This window comes from Tyto alba, unplaced genomic scaffold (genome assembly GCF_018691265.1).
Source record: "Tyto alba isolate M040663 unplaced genomic scaffold, T.alba_DEE_v4.0 Super-Scaffold_9, whole genome shotgun sequence".
NCBI lineage: Eukaryota > Metazoa > Chordata > Aves > Strigiformes > Tytonidae > Tyto > Tyto alba.
The window spans coordinates 29,515,355-29,537,151 of record NW_024881330.1 but is presented as its reverse complement, the minus strand read 5'-3'; positions in this window follow the sequence as shown (position 1 = coordinate 29,537,151).

The window sequence follows — 21,797 nt, the reverse complement described above, 5'->3', positions numbered from 1 at the left end:
GTCACCCACAGGCCTGAGTGCTACACAGTGCAAGGGAGGTTACACCTCTAAAATTAGAATTATAGATCCAGTATGTGGTGGCTTAAAGCTGCCGAATCCAGCCAAGAGGGAAACACCTTACAGAATGACAGGACGGCTGAGGTTGGAAGGGATCTCTGGTGGTCATCTGGTCCAACCCTTCTGGTCAAGCAGGGCCAGCTTGAGCAGGTTGCCCAGGACCATGCCCATATGGCATTTCAGTATCTCTGAGGATGGAGACTTACGGGCCTATGACCCACTTATTTCAGCAGGTAGCACCCTTTTGCTGAAGTGAAGTGCTTGTTAGCAGTCACAAACACCATACTTTTTCCTGCAATTGTGTATGTATGCCAGAACTTGCTCTCAAAGATGGCAACCCTACAATTTGCAAAATGATTACATGTTATGGCACTCCTAAAATTAAAAAAAATATACCAGTCTTAGATTTCCAGATTTTAAACCCATATTTTGATAACTATGATATGTTAACCACTAGGTAATAAGACTTTCTGAGAAGTGGTAATCTCATTGGTACCTCTACAGCTTAAGTAGTACATAGGCTTGGTATGTGACACAGAATGCAAACCTCTGCCTAATGGCTAGAGTAAAAACCTGGAAACACCTGCGAAGTTCTGATCGCTACTGCCATAGAGAGTTTAATGTATCATACTCCATTGCACTTCAAGGTTGCTCCATAAATAATAAGTAACAGCAAAGACAATCAACATGAGCCATATATTTATCATCTTGTTTGCACGAGCCTGTTTACCTGGAATGTTGCCAGTGCCATATGTTTGCCTTTGCTGAATATGAAGTACTTTGTATTCAGACAAACAATGCAAGCTGGTGTCTGTAAGTCGTATACATGGTGTACAGGAAGAGCCTGCTGTACGTCTTACCTGTGTGGTCTACCAGGGAACACTGTTCTTCATATTTTTTTTCTATTTTTTCCCTTTCTTTAAGTGAACAAACTTAGAGAACCACCTCACAAAAAACCCTCTCTAGCGTAAAATGGTACATGGGCTTATCACAAATTCACATTTTGCAGTTAGAGGCTTGTGCAATGGATAGCTTTTTCAAGGAAGACATTTATATTAAGGCCAACACAGAAACAAAGAAAACATGGCATTCGCAATCCATTTCCTGATTGTTGATTTTGATTATGGTCCTATTCAGCTTTATCTTATAGTTCTTTTTCCTGACCTCTAGTCTCCTTCACTATTTGCTCGTATAAGGAGGTTATAATTAGGTTTTGCAATCATTCCACAGCAGACTTAAAACAACACCCATTCTAACATCACACAGACTTGTTTCAACTGGAAAAATGCTGATGAATTCATAATGAAAAAAACTTTGGTCACAGAACAGAAGATGGTCCACTGCAGGTAATTTTTCTGTCAAGTAGGCAGCTCTGATTAAATGGAAATTTATTTAGAAGGAAAAAAAAAAATAAAAGAAGGCTAGTGTGTTAATTTGAAGTCATTGTAAAATACTCAGCCAGCACTTTGGTGGGGGAAAGACAGAAGCACATTCACTTGCAAACTGTTAATTTTGCAGTTTGTGATCTTGTCTCGCGCTTGTCTGCCAACTCCATGTGTTAGAAAATTTTATGATTTCTCCCCTGCTATTTCTAAGGGTTGGATGTGTCCTAGACTGACATGGGTGGGTAGACTGATTAGGGATATTCCCTGGGATATTAGATAATAATGCCCTGGATGGAGTCAGCAATATTTATAGAAGTCCAGAGAGTTTACAGAAGCATATCACTCACTGACAGCTTTAGGATTTTCTAACTCTTCAAAGAAAAGCCCTGCAAGCAACAGCTGTGTCGAATCTAATATAGAAAAAAGCAGTGATGAAAGTACAGGCAGTGGCTTTATTGAAAAATTCCCATGGACCCTTTAACATCAGCCACTTCCTCTGCCAAACCACAGCATCTCATACAGTCACGTAGCACCTGGTGACAGTTGCTTACACTGAGTGTTTGATATATTTTAAGTCTGTTTGGCAACTGGACGCTCCACTGCTGTCCCCTTTCCTCTTTCAGTGTGATGGTAAAGGGCTGTGCTGCCTCAATGCCATCGATGGTTCACTCAGGCCATGAGACTCCCTGACCACCAACTTCCTAAAGGTAGGATTGCAATGGGCACATGTTCAAAGCCATTGTGGTTCCATACAAAACAGTGAGAGGTATGATGACAAAAATTTTCAGGGATCTCTGACTAATCTTAGACCACAAGTCTTGCTGGTTTTTTATCCAAACCGCAAACCAAAGCCATTTTGGGTACATTCCCATCCCAGTGTGGATTACAGTGTAGTGATTCCCCAAGCTCTCATGTTCATCCAACATCGAGCTCTTCAGGGTGCTCACTTTAGTTCAGAGCTCAAAGCAACATAGCTGTGTTGCCTGAGCTGATGGACCCAGATTCCCAGCAGGCTCACTGCTAATACTATGTAGCTGTGTTGCTTCTAATCCCAGAATAGAGTCAGTTTTGCCCTGTGAGGATGTCAATGCACTGCAGCATATTAAGCAATAAAAAGATATCCTCAGGACATTTTGAAAAAGGCAGTATATAAGCCCTGTTTTTATAATCTTGCATGGTATGAGGCATTGTATATATGTATGAGAAGAGGCAGTCACTGATCTTTTGAACTCACACCCTGAAACACAGAAGAAATGCCTTGAGACAGTATGCAATAAACAAGTTATTAGAGCAGACAGGTGGATATTAACAACATATTTTTCTTGAGGAGTAGGTTTTAATGAGTCTTGTAACATCACTCAGTATTCAAGGACCTGGAAAATTCGCTGCAAGGCACTATAATAGAATAGCATACTTCAGTTGGAAGGTACCTACAATGGTAATCTAGTCCCACTGCCTGAGCAATTCAGGGCTGACCAAGTTAAAGCGTGTTGTTAGGGGCATTGTACAGATGCCTCTTAAACACTGACAGGCCTGGGGCATTGACCACCTCTCTAGGAAGCCTGTTCCAGTGTTTGACCACTCTCTTAGTAAAGAAATGCTTCCTAATGTCCAGTCTAAACCTCCCTTGGTGCAGCTTTGAGCCATTCCCAAATGTTCAAATCCTGGATACCAGGGAGAAGAGATCAGCACCTCCATCTCCACTACCCCTCTTCAGGAAGCCACAGAGAGCGATAAGGTTGCCCCTCAGCCTCCTTTTCTTCAAACTAGAGAAGCCCAAAGTCCTCAGCTGCTCTTAACAGGACATTCCTTCTAACCCTTTCACCAGCTTTGTTGCCTCCTTCTCTCAGGGAAACCTCAAGACCAAACAGGGAAAAAGAGTTTGTGTGGCCCTTGAGTACCTTGGAGCAGGGATAGCACAGACCAAATGTTTCTCCGTCTGCAATGCTACACAAAGGGTGTCTCTGAGAGGCACGGCAGACATGCCAAGGCTGACAGGTTTCACAGAAAGCAGAGCTAGGCTTTCTCTTCTGGACGCTGATTTACCAGCACCGAGGCCAGGTCCAGAGGCTCACCTCACTCCAATGAGGTGGGAGGACTCCATCTGAAGGGGTCTTGAGTTTACGAAGTGAAACCCGTGACCAGTGATGGATCCTCTTTGCTGATCATGTGCCATCCTATACAGAGAGGAAAAGGCAGGCTGGTATAAGGACTCACAGGACATTCTCTCCCACTCTGGTCCACAGCTGGGCCTCCTCCAGTGCACCTAAGCAGGGAAGGACAGTGGAAGCATAGTGTCCTTTCCAAAAAATAGAAGGAAGGATAGCCAATGATCCTGTTTTTGCAAAACTGTGTAGAAACAGAATACTTTTTTGGAGTTACTGAAAGGTCAGGGAAGAACATCCTCTTTGCCTAAACTCCTCTTCAACCAGCTGACTTGAACTTGATACAAGAAGAAGAACATGAGATTTTTTAATAGGATGATACTCACATCAGATGATGCAGGATATTATTATTTGGATGATGCAGCCCTTTACCACTTTATTAATTGTATTTCTTCCAAAAGTCACTATAAACACCTAATTACATTATTCTCAAATGACAGTCTTAAATAATATATTATTTGAATCAAAATCAAACCCAAAATATCTCTAGACACTTGCACTGACATGACTTTTTGTTGTTTTAGTCATTAATAACCATTCCCTGAGATGGAAGATAGAAATATTAAAGAAAACAAGAGCAGCATCTTGCAGGAAAAAAAAAAATATGAAAACAAGGCTTGAAAAAAATACCATCCTCACTTATAATGTGTTCCTGGGAGATGTTTGAAAGGACAGCATTTTGCAGATCAGCTTAAAAGAGGGTGGTAAACATCATTTCCTCCTACTCTCTGTAGAAGTGCATCAGACTCTCTTAAATGCTTTTTGACTAGTAATGGAAATCATATGCAGACGGCATTTTGAAACTGAAGTATCTGAAGTTATTTTAGGGACATAAACAAGCACTTAATGAATAATAAAGCCTACAGATACAAAATGTAGTAAGCCCAGAATGAGTAAAATGCCCCTGCTGTGACTTCTTAAATATCCTGTTTTGCTCTGCATTTCTCTCTCTGGAGAAGAACTTATCATATCATCAATGGTATAGGTGAAGTAATATTAAAAATTAGTGCCTTATAAAGAAAACTCTGATGTGACTAATCACTGACATGAGTAATCACATCCACTAATCAAAGTTCAATTGGCTTGCCACACTCCCAGCACAGGAAAGACCATTCCCCTTCCATGAAGAGCAGAGTTAGGAGACTGAATATCTGAAAGGTCAGTTGTCTTGGTCCTTTGGATTTCAGTTTACGGGTTTATCCTGAGGAATCGCGGGAAAGGAGGAATCACCTGTAGTAAAGGTGGCTAGAGGAAATGCTGTTCATTTTTCCTCCAGCTTCACAGAGATTCCCCGAAGATGGGAACATGAAACAAGGACTGCACTACTCCCATTAGCATGGCACATGCATGGAGGGATATTTTCAGGACTTGTACTTCAGGTACCAGCTTTAAGTTTACAACCAATGTAATGGCTAAAGGACAAGAAAACCACTCATGGTGGAAGCTCCTGCTTTTCAAGACTGCCAGAGTGCCCTATAGAGTCAATAGAGAGATCATCAATGAAGCACTTTAAAACAGATGGTCTCTGCATGGCCTCAACCTCCATACTAGGACCTTGACTTTCCAAATATTTCACAAGCTCACAAACTAGCAGGTAATGGGGTAAATGTAGCCTTGATAAAATCTCTTTCTCTGTTTGCCACTCCAGAGACGGCTCCTGTCTGAATTTAAAGGATCCAGCTCTTAATTTCTGCTGAGTAAAGTTCTATTTCCATCTAGTTATATAATTATTGTAAAGTCCCCAGGTAAATGGAAATGTGAGATCATTCCTACATGCAAATCCATTCTTATTTCTCAGAGGATTTTGCAAGCCCTAAGAAGACATCTAGGTTAATGGAAGAGAGGGGACTCTGAAAATATCTTTGCCTTTCAGAAAGAAAAATAACAAGCAGGAGAAAAGTCTAAACTTGTGGAATATTAAGATGATTTTCATTCTGAGGAATAATTACGTCAGTGTAATAATGACCTGGTCTGTCATGCAACCACCATATTGTGTTTAATAAATTTATATGATAATAACAAAATATATGAATCATGTTCTATTAGACCCTGGGCTTCATATCTAACTACTGCAATATACCTGGCTCATTGATAAATGTCAACCGCAATTAATGAGTTGGAAAAGCTTTTCTTCCTTCAGCATGCAATGCTTTCAATAATATAAACCTTTGAAAAGTGTTTATTTTTGTCATTCTGAGACCATTTGTCTCAGAGAGGATATGAAATAGAAAAACAATATACCAATTATCACGCAAACCAAATAATCCACATCAAGACAAGCAAAATATTTTGTATTTAGTAGTTGCCTTATCTTTGTCTACAACCCTTTGCACTTTCATCAAAACTGTACCTTCTGAAATGTTCAGTACTAATAATAAGGAAAAACTGGTCATATGTCTGCTACAACTAAAAAATACCGTGCATTTCAGACACCATACATTCATTTAAGGTTGCTTACAGGAACTAGAGATTCCCACTAGGGTTGAAAAAAAAAAGATTTATTAATAGATGTTTCAATGACTCAAATGAAGATAATTGCCCAAGAGGGATAAGGAGCCAAGTAAAAAGCAGGCCTGTCGTAGGCAGCCATCACTCCCAGTCATTGCATTCCCAGTGACTGAAGAGCTAATGACACCAGACTCTTAGGAAATTCAGAGCCTGCAAGCTCGATTAGGTAAGACAGCAAGTCTAATCTGCATTTAATGAATGATTCAGAAATACTTTGAGAGCCTAACTTTAATGTATCAGAGTATTGACAGAAATAGGTACATGCTCAATGTACATCTTGTGACCTAGCTAATTACAGGTGTCTGAAAAACTTATTACACTTCTTTCATCCAGATTCAAAATCTGTTCTCTGCTTGTTCTTCCAGCCAAGAAAATCTAGCATTTTGTTAAAACTTATGCTACCATGTGAGTAGAGGCTAGAAAATAATGGAATAAAAAGGAAAACTAACCAAACTATTTCTGCAGTGCAGTATAGGCAGATAGTGTGTGCCTCCATGGAGCCCCAGTGTTATTAGTATAAGTTTGCACTGACATCTGCTAATCAATAAGAGGCTTTTGACCTACATTGATCTCCAAGTAAAGAGTGCTAAAACGTACAGGTAAATGTAAAGAAAGAATACTAATCAAATATAAAGAGAAGATTAGGACATTTTCATTCTTTTTAATCCCAATAGTATTTTTTCCTGAGGTAGGGGAAAATAACAACTTCCTTTTAAGAGGTGGTTATTAGGTATATTATCTTTCAACTAGAAATAATTGTGAATGTTGGCAGTGCTGCAAAATGTCACGAAGGGAAAACTGCATTGACATGCACAACCTACAGTGACACCATCAAAGTATCAGACCTTCTTGGAGTTGGAAAACTTTCCAGCACCTTCTTTTTGATTTAGCTGGAAAAAATTGCTGAGACATATTTAAAGCTGACTACATGTCAAGGTTCCAGTAAGGAAGAGAGGTGCTCAACAGACAAATAATTGTCACCCACACTTTTTCAGGTCTTTCTCAATACCTTGGTCTTTCTGTCACTGAAATTCATGCACAGAATTAATTCAGCAGTTACCACTAATGCTTTCCTCCCTGCACCTTACTTCAGATGTCATACAACAATCCTCCCACAGCCTCCAACACTTACCTCTGTCCTCAGTTAGGACCCTAGTACAGTGGTCTAGACCCACCACGTAATCTCAGTATAGATTCCCATCTCATGTTCCTTATTTTGAAAATACAGAACCTGGGATAACTGGGGCACTGTGAAACAGCAATCACACTCCATGTGACAGGAAAAAACTACGGCCAGAGCAATATAGAAGTAACCTGCAGCAGAGCAGCTGAGGGACAGCAACTTGCTCCTCTGTCATGGTTAGCAGATTATGACTCCTCTGCCTGTTTGGCTGTGTTTTTTTCTGTTTTCCTGTCTAGCTGAGTTTTTTTAGTGCTCTGGACAGCAGTGTGGATAAAATCAAAGAATTTGGAATATCTAACTGTTACCTGCATTCTACAATGGAGGAAATAATAACAAACAGAAATAAAAGTGACCTCCAAAGTCTTACTCTGTACATTCAGAAATAAACACCAAGGCTCATACATGAACTACGAGACTATTCTTACTTCCCAGAAGACAGAAATGATCTACTGATTGCAAGAGCAAGAGAGACGTACTTGAAAGAATGAAGGCTCTTAGCCCTTGGAACTGTCGAGGGAATCTGGGTTAGACCCAGATAGTAGCACCACTCATGCAGCCTCCGCTTAAACAGTCAGCTTTGCACCACAGAACTTTTCTCTGGCATGCTGCTGTACATATCGTCAGCCTTGTGAAGACTATGACTCAGGATCTCTGCAGACTTATAAGGTTGAAAATATCCTCAACAACTTCAGCTCTTACAAGGCATTTTAAGACATAAGTGAAACCTGCTGCAACAAGCCCAGTCTGGATATGCAGAATTGACAAAAGTGGCACACTGCACAGTATTTCTATTATAGATCCTTCGTTCCAAGGGACTGAAATTCAACTGTAATTAATCACTGAGGGATGGAGCTAGCCAAGAGAATGTTTCAGACAAGTACATACTATTTTTCTTTCAGCAAATCTGAAAATATTGCACGTGTATGTGGAACACTGGGCAGATAACTCCAGGGCCTTGAGAGTATTTAATTTTCTATGTTAATAAAAATAGATTCAACAGCAAAAACTGGCATACAATGGGGATTTGTAGCAATGGAATTTCACCAAATAAAATCTCTGCGACCAAATTAGAGCCTGTCTACCTCTGTTCCCATGTTTCAATCAAAGGCCCTTTATTTAGTCCTTCCTCTAGTTATGAGTTCTGTAGGGGTTTTTTTGCACACTAATTCCAGGCTTTTTCTCATGACCATAATCTACAGCAGTGCCACAGAATTCCTTCACAGAGAGCCATTTGTGGTCCTCTGTGAGTTAGGGCTGTACGCATACATCTTAAAGTCCATTTTACGACTGTGGCTCTGTGTCTGCTCTGACTCCTGCTGTTGTTCTGACAGGAGCTGTGTTGTCAAGGAAGTCTGCCAATAGTTTTTTCAGTGCTTTTCCCTACCTGAACTTGCTGGTCATATGTGAGTCCTACACCCAGACCACCTAATTAAACCCCTTCCTACAACTACAACACTGATAAAAAGAAAAAAAAAAGAAAGTACTCTGCAGCCAATTCAAACCTGTTTCCCAAGGGGACAGCAGAAAAAGCAGCTGTCAAAAAAGAGACACTCCCAGATTCCCAGAGACTGGGACTGGGTTGCAGGAATAGATTTACCTGAGTTTTTGTTCTTAGTTGATCTGGATAAGAGAAAATCTCTGGTAAATTCACTGATGGCAAAATAACCATGAGACAAATGTAACCCAGATGGTGGAAACAGAAGAAACACTTGATCAGTTTGATGGTGCATAATCAGCTCCTGTGGAAGAAGATGATGGCTGACTTTGTGATTATTTATAGCGGGTAAAGGTAGACCCTGGAATTGAAGCAATCATGGGTTTTGTAACCATGCACCAGAAAGTCTTCTGTCACTATTTATGTGTTTTTTGTTCCATTTCATAGAAGATAAAGTGCCACAAGTCATGTTTCTTATCCCTTTTTCTTTGATAAAACTCAAGCATTTTGCAACAGGTTCATAACGCCCAGTGACAACTCAGTCATTCATATTTTGTCTATTCAAACTGAATGGGTTGTTCTAATTGGGAATCTATGACAGTGTCAATCCTAATACTTTCATACACTAAAATATTTTCAGTGTTCATCTATAAATGTGTGCTGAAGAAAGGTTGGACTTTATAAACTTTAAAAGGATATTATGTGTTTTATCTCTCCTTTTTTTTTTTTTTTTTTTTTTTTTTTTTTTTTCAGTTTCATGTTCCACACCTCTGCTTATTATGGGTTAGGCCATGGTTTCGTCATCTCACTGAAAGCAATAAAAGAATAACACACATTAGAGAGAGACAAATAAAAATGTTTAAATATGTCAGTTATACAACAAAATATAGCACACAGCGCACAAAGGAACCAACCAAAGAGAAAGAGATTACAATAACTGCGTTACTTTCTCAAGGTAACTGACAGGAAATTTTCTACCCTGAGACTATTCCTTTTGGTCATAAAGATAAAATATTATCAGTGTTCTGAAAAAGTCAGGACACTGACTTTCAACAGTTCCTCAGTACTTAATGGTGTTCATCCCAGAAATCAAGAATAAAAGTACAAAGGACTTTAATATGTCATCAGTTTTAAGAGGTCTTCATTGACTCCAGTAGGAAATCTGTTCTAAAAACAGATAGCATTATATTGCCCAGTGTGTTCAGCTGATAAAAAATAGGTAATTTATCATTGAAAGTAACTACTTTTTTCCATACCACTTGTCCTTATCTTTTAGAAAATGCATGGGCTTGAGTAACTGCTGTAGTGGGGTTTGGTCATGAGCAATGGAGTCTTGTAGCCTCTGCTGAAAGTTACTAACATAAATCCAATCAAAATAGAAACAGTAAGATGAGAAAAAATATCATTTGTTCCCCAAATAGGCAATAGAGAACATTTTTTCTCATCTTACTGTTTCGCAGTCCCTTCTTCATCACTGTAGACTAGTATCTATAATGTCATTTGACATTAATTCAGATTTATGGTGATAATTCCTGAGGTGGTATGGAGATCGAGATTCTAATCGAGAATTCATTAGAGTAGGTAGACTTGTGTTCTCATCCTGCATGAACATGGAGAGCAGTTTAGCTCCTACTTTCTTGAGTTGAACACAAAATCAATTTCTCAGAATACCCTTTGCCCCCAGAATCCCATTCAGACTTCATGGCGAGTCAAACTTTCCAAGATTAGATATAGTACCTTCCACTAGTACTACACTAACTTAACACCAGTTTCCAGGTTTTCATTCGAATGTAGAAAAAAGTTGTGGTGGGAGTAATTACTCTCTGTAAAATTGAACATGATGAGGCATGCGAGGGCTTTTAAAAGGGCTTTGAATCATCTTAGTCATCTTCACACTTTCCCCACTGTTTGGCAAATGGTACAAGACGTCTCTCGTTTCTTAAGGTCTGTTTCAGGCTGCCTGATATCGCTTGTGATTCAGACTCCTTTTTGCAGACAGTTTTTTTGCAACCTACACACCAGGGAGGCTGTGAAACAGCTTCAGTTCACTCAGTCTCCAAGACCTGAAGTTAAGTGGTAATTTTCAGAAATGTATCACTGCAGAAATCATTAAAAATCTCAGGTATGTTGCCAAGGATTTGCTTAATTTTGTTACAGAAAAAAGAAAAAACAAACAAAAAAATCCCAACTAAGCAATACAAGGTTAATCAGCCTGTATTTGCCCATATTTCTCTATGTCTTTCACATGCAACAATGGTGTGAATGATTGTTAGAACTAGTAGCTCTAGAAAGCACAACCATCAGACTGAGACCTGACTAACAGTATCTCAAATTATAGCAATTTTACTCACAGTAGCAAAGTATAGTAGTGTAGTAAACTTAATTCATAGAGTTTTTTCTCTGTCAAATTTTTGCAAGTAAAACTCCAGAATATAAACCATTACATAAGGCCTGAATGTATGGGGTTTTTTAACAGTCCAGGCAATCAACTCTGTAATGATCACAATGCTTCCACCTGTTTTCAGAACAAGAAAAAAGGAATGTTTTTTGAATGCTTCAAGCAAATTCATTATGGGTAAAATGAATGAATATAAAACATTTGGAGGCATTTTGGTCCTGCTATAAACAAAACTATTACTCAGTGGCTTATCATGAATTTACTGGAATATATTTATTTGTGGTAATGTTCTGGAGGTACTTATTAGTTTTATTATGCTAATTTTTCAGTTTGGTTTTGCCAGATGGAGGTTCATACATGCAATATTTTCTGAAGCTAATATAGGATGTGCCAGAGTGAGGACTGAGACACTAACTCCATGGTTCATTGGTATAGAAAACTTTTACCAGCCACAATAGTGAGAGAGAACTGCGGTGTTTCAATGACAGGGATTGTACTCATGTTCAGTATGGAACAGAGCTTCTATCACAATTTTCAAGTGAATAGCACTAATAATATTATATTAATTTACCAAAACTGACAATTACTAGATACCTACATTTTGTGATACTGTCAATGCAACTTTTCTTCTTTGACTTACCACATAAAAGAAGATACATGTGCTCATCCTGTTTATAGTAGCTCACCATATAATTCTAAGTCTTACATAAATCAGCACAAAAATGTCTACTTCTCAAAAATGAAAAATCATGGAATTAAATTAACAACACTACAGATTTCAGCTTGAACAAAACTTGAAGTTTTTCTAGTGTCACTCACATTTGTTTTTAAATTCCTAATGTATTTGGCATTCATATAAATATGCTTCAGATATTTTTAAATTTTGTCATATGTCTTGTCATATGTATTACATCATGAGCTACACTTTTGGTGTACTTATGTTCCCAGTCTGGAGTTTTAATTAGCCTTTTTATTGACCTTGGAAAGCCTATTATCTGCTTTAGGCAATCTCTACAAAGGTCAGCCTCACACTCCATTAAATTAACATCTTTTGTCCTGTTTTGAAATTTAGAACATTTACATATTAAAGACAGCTACCTCCTTCCTCCTCTACCCTGAGGTAATCTGCCAGTTAACAGATTCTCTACATCCATTATCTCTGGGGGCTGAGAAGGGTGAAAGAGATGTTATTTGCCTTCTAGAGGCTGATTCTACCTGAGCTTCTCTTATAAAACACTATGAGCCACCCCTTGCCACTGACTATCAGGCAGAACAGAAGCAGATGTCAGAGAACTCTGTTTCACAACTGATCACACAATATAAATTAAACTAATCTCTAGTCCGGATCCTGGATCAGGGCTATATTTTGACATGGTCAAAATTTACTGACCTATGAGATCTGATATATGGGACTGGAAAAAGCATTCTGAGGGAGAAAGGGGGAATTCTCCCCCCCAGAAAAACCCAGATGACTGTATACTGCCATTTCACTCCCTGACACTTGACTGATACAACACCTATATCCAGACAGTCCCAAATGGCTCCAGGTTTTGTCACCTAACAATTAATCCCTCTGGGAAACATAATGACCAGAGACCTTAATATATGTCAAGTCTCTAGGCACAATCACTCCTTGGGCAAGGCCACTGTGATTCCTACTGACAGGAAAACTTGTGACTAGGTGGCAGAGAGACGCTTTTGCCAGGTCTCTTCCATCTGAGAATTCCCTCAAGGCAAGGGATTTCCCAGATAACTGATTGCTCCTCTGGGGGCCCTTGAGGACAGAAAGGGGATGACATAGCCATGGACATGTCTTCACAGGGAATTTAGATGGAGAAAGGTCTGCCACTCTTTGCAGGTATTACTCATTAATGATGAGTGCTAACAGGAACTGATGCTCAGTCATGCAAGAGCATGTGTAGAAAACAGGGCGGTAGGGGAAATCTTGCCTCTGCAGATGAAGAGGAATGCTTCTATCAGAATAAGATTAATTCATGAGTCAGGAACTACAGATCATAGGAACAAAAACATTGTCATTAAATGAAGGTCTGCCAGTGTTGTAGCATCGGGATTCAAGGCAATTGCCTTTCAACATAAGTTATGTTCTGCCTGTTTCCTTAAAAATCGGTGCTAGCCTAGGACCTTCTGTAAGAACAAAGCAAGCTACTTCTCATCTCTCAGAGGGCATCAAATATTTATTGAAATCTTCATTTGTTTAACCACCCATAGAGAATCACATACATGACATCTTAGTTGCTGTTTTGACCTTGGCTATTTAATGAGAAGTATAATGATGCCATTGCAGCAAACAGAGCCTGGCAGAATAAATGCAAGCAGCCACTGCACTAAGATCTCATCTTCTACAAAAGCAGAAGTGGGAAAAAAAGGTAATATTAGATGAAGGAAACAAGTCTCAGCATGTGGGATCAACATATGGTGGCATCAAATATCAGATGCCAAAAGGAGGACTAACACTATTTGCTGGCTTATTTCATGCCATATTTTTTTCTGTGTAAGATGGCTCTGGAATATATTGCAGGGAACCTGCATGCTCTATGGCAGCCAGTAGCAGCAAATTTGATATTACTGAAAATAAAAGGTATTTGAGTAGCTTCTTCCCTTCTCTTCTATCTTTGCTGTTATTTATGTCTGTGCAAAACAAACTGTATTGTACTTACAAAAACCAGCCATTTTGAGGTGCTTTTTTAAGAAGAAGTAAATGTTTATCTAGGGATTATGTCAGCAAAGGAAAATAGCCCTTTCCAAAAGCAGCAGACAGTGTTAGAGGTCCATTAAGTTTAACACCACATAAAATTGCAAGATTGCTCAGAGGACAGGATTGCACTGTGTCCACAGCTCTCCGTCTGGGGATACTGTAAGGAAACTAAAGATAATTATGGTCTCTTGAGTTTCTTATTGTACTAAGGGACAAAGTTTACAGTACACAAGTACAGAGGCTGTGGGATGCTTTGCATACTCTCTTTTATTAAACTTGCTTCTTTAGAAGAAATGTTTGTCACAATCACGCATGTGTCTTCACCCCAAAGTTTTCACCTAGCCAGAGGTGAGAATGGGTGCCTGCCATCTCAGTTCCCTGTATGCCTAGTCACTGTGAGAGGCAGAGATGCTAAAATACATTTCAGATGTTGAGGGCTTTTAAAATATAAACATTGTTATTAGGTAGTTAAGCCTAACTGCTCTTTGTATTCATCCATAAAGATGGCCTGTGTCCTGTAGATATCTTGGAAGAATTGCATATGAATGAGGGATGTGGGGGTGGAAAGGTCAACTGCTTTATAACTCAGGTCAAAGAGGCATTTTTGTGAATGGGAAGGGCTGGGTCAAAGAAAGTTCACAATCTGATATGGGGGAAGGGGACCAGTACCCCTGAGAGATGCACATTTGTCTAGGCTAAGCAATTAAGACTTCCAAGACAAAACCAAAAGTTTATTTTTCAGAAAAAGACCAAATAAACTCAATTTTTTAAAAAAAAAAAATCCACTTTGATTATCAGTTTCATTGGGGAACACCTCTAATACAGAGGTAGTTTGCTGAGAAGTGATGGAGAAGTTTAATGTGTGTTGACTATTTCCTTTAATTGCAACCCCCTCCCCACCCCATGTGAACTACCTCAAGGCATACTATCTAAACCAGGTGAATTCTCCTACTCTATCTGACTGCACAGCCAGGCACACTCTACTAAAGACATGTTTTTAATTACCAGAAAGTTCACCTTCAAAGTGGAGTAGTAAACCAACCGGTAGGCTATGCCTATCTTGTAGGAGGTTGTCAGACTTTCTAACAGGATAAACAGCACCAAGTGTAGACTAAGAATATTCACTTTGGAGTGCATTCACTCTCCAGCCTCTCTGTGCAGACCCATCTTCATCATTTCCCGTTGAGCTGCTCCTCCGGTACCAAGCCCCTTCTCTATCTCGCACAGCCCCTTTCATGATGCAGTACCAGATTAACACCAACTTTTCTCTCCAAATCTGTTACTCCTGAATGCAGTGTACTTATCTCTGGGAGCAACAGGCATTTTATAGGCACAGTTGCAGACAAAATCTTACATAACTCCTAGTATTACTGAGCTATCTGAGAATTTTTCTCCAGGCCAGCCCCTGCCAACATATTGTAACTACTTTAGTCTTGCCCTGGGGAAATGGGGGTGATTTAGTCTTGCCCTGGGGTGATTGCAGTCAAGGGTCTACCACCTTCTTGCTGCTTTTGAGCAGGATGGGAAATAACATTTCTAAGAAGCCTCTTTTGTTTGTGGGCTGTAAACTTTTGCAGGCACAGGCAATATAGAGAGTAAAAGAGTGCCTTGTACTTTTTCCTTGCATAGCTCTGTAAACCAAGCCAAGCCACAGAGATTTTTTAATTCTTGGCCTGCACAGTTTCATGGCAACAACTTTTCAACAAGCATTACCAGAGATATATCATCTCTTTTGCAGTAGAAATTGAAAAAATATTTCCACTGTAAAAGATATTTTTACAGTGATTTTTAATCAGATTTTTTTCCCTGATATCCCCTTAGCACCCCAAGTTTATTCCCTCACCAGAATAACACTATTGTGACCTCACCTTCATGTTGCATTCACCGCATATATCTCCATGGACATTTTACAAAGAGAAAAGACTGATCATATCTGTCTGTATTCAGTGGAACTTAGAAGTGCACTTAAGAAGCAAGATTAGAAACTGTATTTTAAATGTACTTCTATGAGTATTTTTTTTCCCTGCAGAACAAAAAATTCTTAGAAGACAGTTGTTATAACATAAGGTAAATATATACTGGACTACTATCACAAACTGCATGAAGCAGTTAATAAAAAGGTTTATAAAGAGACCTGTTATAATGCAACTGCCAGGGGCTAATGGTGCAAAAACACTGAAAGGATTTTCCCTAGTTAAGGTGTCCTCTGTGCAGACTGCATAATATTTCTTAGGCCAAAATGTATTGACAACATGGGGATATTCTGCTGGATTTGTTAGTCCATCATGAGATCTCTGTATAACACTCTTCTGGAAAAATTTTCTTGTTTAAATTTTTTGGTTGTCAGTCCGTTGTCAGAGATATTTGGAGTTTAAGAGTCTAATGATAACTAAAGTGATCAGTTGCATTGTCTATTATGTCTTGTACAAACCACCCAGAAGAGTCAAATCATAGTCAAAGAATGGAATAATTCTTAAAGAAATGTTTATATTAGGCCACCTAAATCTTCATATATCTTAAATATATGTGTTCTTGACTTTGAATTTTGTATTTCTCAAAAAAATATAGACACAGTTGCCACTTTTTTAAGCAGTGAAATGGTGTGAAGATGAAAATATATAATTGGTAAAACTTGTTTACAAGGTTATATTCCCTTCTTGAGGAATTCAGAAGGACAGGAAAGGGCATTCTCCTTTCACCTTTACTGTACACAGAGCTAAGGAAAGCAGTTGCATTGCCGTTGTAATGGGTAATGACAGTTACCTGCTCATTTGGCTCTTGTGGGGCAGAATATCCCTAAGGTTTGAAATCTGGGAAAGAATGACATGAGGTATTCCTGTTAATAACACACAAGAGGCAGAGTTATTTTCTGGTTTTACAGGTGAAGGTGCTGAAGGTTTGTTAAATCCATGCATTTCCACGAATGGGAAGCCCTTGGCGGATGCTCCTCAAGGGAGAGACAAGAGATATACTGACATGTGCAGCTGACCTCTAGGAGCCTCTTCTGCCTCCTGCTCTGACATAAAACCAGAAAGTTTCTGGGAATTTGAAAAACTTTTATTTCAAGAGCCTAACCAGCATGCATACAGCCCTCGACAGAGGAATGAGACCAGGGAGACTGTAGCTGCTTTTCTCTAGACACTGCCATGAAGTAGTTGGATTTTGTTCCGGAGAGCGACTATCAGAAACTCACAGCATCTAGCCATCCAATGTAATTTACACCCACTCAGTAATGCATAAATTACAAAATGTCTTACCTCATCCTTGGTTTTGACCTAAATTGCCCACACCCTTTGCACATATCTCAACTGACTTCTTAGACTCTCACATGAAATTGGGGAAGGGAAGATTATAGGCTGGCTTTTTCACAGGAGAACAGAGCATCCTATGGGTTAGTGAGCTCTAAGAACGTGTAAGGACATATCAGGTAATAATCGCGTATTTGAATATTTGCATGAGAACATCTCACCCCAGCTGATCCAGAATCCTTCCTTTGGGGGAACAAAGGATCTCAGCCCTCTACAAAATGAAAGAAGGGCAGAGCAGACAGACAGCACCTTTTTGTCAACCTACAATGAACTGAAAAATGGCTACATTTTCTGTGGTAAATTTCATTTGGAGAATAAATTAAGGAAAACCAAAAGCATCTTTAGAAAAAAAAAATGAAACCTTTGTCTTTTTAATGCTTCAGTTTATTATTTTAAAAAGTTCCATAAATTGTGACATTTTTCATAGCTGATAGTTCTCTGCATCCTGCTGCTGCTTTTTATTTCCTGGACTAGTTTTATTACTGGGTGAAACAGAAAGATATCTTAGAGCCAGTACTGCTCTGCACAGTGAGTCACAAGCTGGAATAGCTAAAAAGAGCTCTAAAATTTATTCCTGGTCTTAAACAGGAATGAACTTCGATTCTTTTGAACAAACTGCTGCTGGAAACTTCCCCTTTTGAGCCATCATTAACACTTTTCATCTTTTTGTGTATTTCCCTTGATGTTCTTACAAGCAATGATCACTGAATTAGGGTATCAAATGCACATTTGAGGGAGTCAAGGACATTCAGAGCATTTTAAGGTGACTTTCACTTAGTGAATTAACTGATTTCAGGTAATAAAAATTTCATGTAATTTTAGATAGAGTTGGCAGTTCAAAGTCCAGTGTGTTCTGTTATAGGGGAACATATATAGAAAGCAACCTGTCAAGAAGGGAACAGACCGATTCAATGAGACACCCTTGGAAACAACAGAATTAAGGTCATTTCATCTCTCTAGATCAGGTAATGTCAGATAGTCACAGAAGAGTGACTAGAGACTTGCTCGCACTGATTATCCATTTATTAGGTAAAAAGAACCTCAAAATTACCTGCCTATCAGAACAATTAAAATAATTCTGGGTTGTAGGATTGATGTAGCAGAGCTTTTTGGTTATAAACATTGCAAAACCACTCAATACACTTAGTAGAGTGGCTCTGAATACATAGCAAAGTATCAAGACATATTAAAAGCATCATCTTTTCAGGCTATATGTTCCCTTATGTCATTAATTTCTTAATATATTTTAAATCTACCCACTCACTGCCAGTCTGCAATACTTCTTCAGGCAGCTTCCCATTTATAAGACGATGTCCTGAGAGCTGACATCAATGGAAAATGCAAGTATTCAGATCTTTGCCAGATTTAGCTGTGCGATGTTCGACAGTATCTTAGAAAATATGACATTTTTTTCCACTACAGTTACTTTGCCTAGTAGATGACATGTTTCATACTATACAACTCCTAGAATGTCAGCTTCTAGTCCTGGGATAAATTCAATATCCTTAAGAAAAAAACAATGAAAGTTTAGTGACTGCAAACAACTGAGTAATAGAAAATGAATTGTGGATAAACTTTCTTATTTGGCATATGTGAGAAGGGAGTAAACTACCCAAATTAGAAGCGAGGAATAAACTCCACTCGAGTGGATTTTACCCTTGACTTAACCTTTGTCTCCAAATATATAAACCCTTTTGTGTTTCCTGCAAGGAGTCCAACAAGTTTCCACATAAATTTTTCTGCTGACCACACTTCTGCCTTTATCAGCCTCTGTCTTCATCAGCCTTTAGGAAGATTAAAGCATTCTTATTCAGGAGTCCTCATTCCCCAAACACCTTCCTTTACACTCCACAAAGACTATTTTATATTCATGTACTCTTATTTTGTCAGACAGCAGAATAAATGCACATTGCAGATGTGGTGTTCCTTATTTTAGCTAGGGCCTGCAGGAGGAATGAACATGCAAACTGGAACAGAGTCCCAGGAGATAGTTGTTTGCAGTTTGCCAAACAGGGCTGCACGCAGCGCAGATGATTCACCCTGCTGATGCTGACTGTTTCTTCAACCCTGGAGAGAAGTCAGAAATGGCATGGTGGACAAGCAATTAAAGATAATATTCTTCTCTTTGATACAATATTTTCAAATGGAACAGAATCTTTCACTTCCAGATAGTTCTGAAGAGCTGAAATGCTTTGTTCAATCTCATTTTCTAAACAAAATACAGGGGTTTTTTTAAAAAAATTTTCTTCTTTTTCATTTTTTTTTTTTGTTTGGACAATGAACTGTTTGCCTCTTCTTCCCCTGAAAAACTGATTAAACACTGAAAATGCCTGGCTCTGTGTCAGAATGCTCAAAGACACATGGCTAGGAAAGAGTTTCTTTCATGTTCGTGACTGCAGACAGCCCTCTCCAGCGTGGACTTGTGGCCCATTTGTGGCCACATAATTTTGTGACTGTTGAGGAGAATCTCCTACTCATAACCCTGAAACCACCAGCTTGAATGGCTTCAGACAGGTTAGACATTCAGTTGTAAATAATATCTACTGAGAGGGCTCACCTGAGAACTTAATTGGTGCATAAGTCTTATTTGACTAGATTATAAATACCAGCTCCCATTCAAGATTTCAACTCCTTGGATTCATGTTACCTGAAGGGCAGTGTAAGTCTGGTCATAATCTCTTGTGTTGGCCAGAATTGCTGACATAATGACACCATGAATCACAAGAATAAAACCTGCATGTACAAGAAGCAGAGTTTTCTTGGCAACTGACCCATTGAGCTAACACTCACCTTTGGAAGATATCCAGAAACCTTAAGATCTTAGCAACAATATAAAATAGAAACATTTCTTCTGACTTTCCTTCCTGAAATACAGTCAGGAGAGGAGCCTGAAAATGTGAGATCTAGAGCTAGGCTCACAAGGAAGTTTCAACTTGCTGTTAAAGGACCCAACTGTCAGGATACCTCAGCCCTGAGTTATGTAGTTAATTGCATGTGTTGCTTCACATGAAATGCATGTGAAAATATAGGCTCTAGACATACAGTTCCCCCAAAGACAGCAAGCTAAGCAGATGGCCCATGTTAGCCAACAGAAATTGATAAGATTTAGATCACATCTCTAGCCTGTGGGGAGTCCCCATATTGATTTCAAACCACCCCACTTCCCCTTGGTGTGAGGCTACTCTGCCCATCCTTCTGACAAAATCTGGCCTTAGCAGTGGTTCTCTTCCATAGGTGGACTTATCTGAGTATTTATGCAGAAAAAGTACAACTAGAATCAATTAATTCCTGTTCTATAGGGTGCTTGAACCTACATTTTCCACTCCCAAACCACTAGAGCCAATGCTACCCTGGAATGGGAAAGAGAAGGCTGTTATCAGCCTTTCTTGCAGAATCTGTATCCATCCTTGCAGGCTCTTTAAATATTCATTGTGCCCTAGAAAAAAGACGAGAGTGAACATGTCACCGTAGCTCATTGCTGTCTTATGATCACTTTTTGCTCTCTTCTCTAATTTTAAATTTAAATATTTGAAAAGAAGTACTCTGCTCCACAAGAAACCTAAGGCTTTTCTTCTTCTACCCGGGAGCTTAACCACTTAGCGTTAAACTCATCTTGTGCTTCTTTCCTGCCTCTGATCTAATGAATATTTAATTAATCCCTGGAAAGTGAAATTTAAAAGAATGTCACGCCAGCCTACTATTAGGTACTCTCTTAGAAAATTTATTCTGGACCTTGTTCCTCCTCCTGTAAGTGCTCAAACTGTTGAAGGGACAAACTATTTGTGCGGGGCCTTATCTGATAGATGTGCACTGAAAATGCTTGTCAGTTGGTCAAGAGAAATGCAGAGGACCTCTTCAATAATGCTCAGGGAGTTATACATGAACTGGCTCCTGAGAACTGGATATTGTTAAAAATTGGGTATTTCTGGAATTCTCAAAGATAAAAACTATAGACTTTGTTAACGAGCCCATAAGTGATTGTGGATTTGGACAACTCTAAAATAAGGAAAAGAAAAATGTTGCATTTTGATGATGAAAGTAGGAAAGTGAAGTTGAAATCCCAGTTAATTTCTTTTGTACTTTTCAGACTGAGAGTCTCAAGTCCTACAGTGACCATAGCTTTATCATGCTCAGTGACGTGCCAGGGATTGTGTGCAGATAGCACAGAAGAGAGTCCCAGGTGACATCTCTCCATGGAATTACCATAGGTTGCTCCGAGCTGCCATAGTCTGTGCCTCCAACGTAAGACACGTGTTCTGAGATAGGGAGGACATGTGGGGTTGTCCCTACCAAGCCGTGAGGCAGCCTGATAGACCAGGCCACAGGGGCCTTGCAAGCATCATTCAGACTGTGGCAAATTATACTAGGAGGAGCCACTGTAGCACAGTAACACATCTATAGCAACACTGACACTTCCAAGAACCTTTTTCCAAATGCCTTGAAGACTTTAACTAGCAGTTTCATACTCTATGTCATGATTCTATTACAGGAGGAACTCTGAAAATAGCACATCTTTTTTGATCCTGCTGCCAAAGGAAGAGATGGGATATCTGGCAGCAGAAAGCTGCTGGTTCTGGCAGTAGGAGCACAGCCAGGAGAGAGGCAGGAGTCAGCACTTGGACTGGATGTCAGGGCTCTAAGT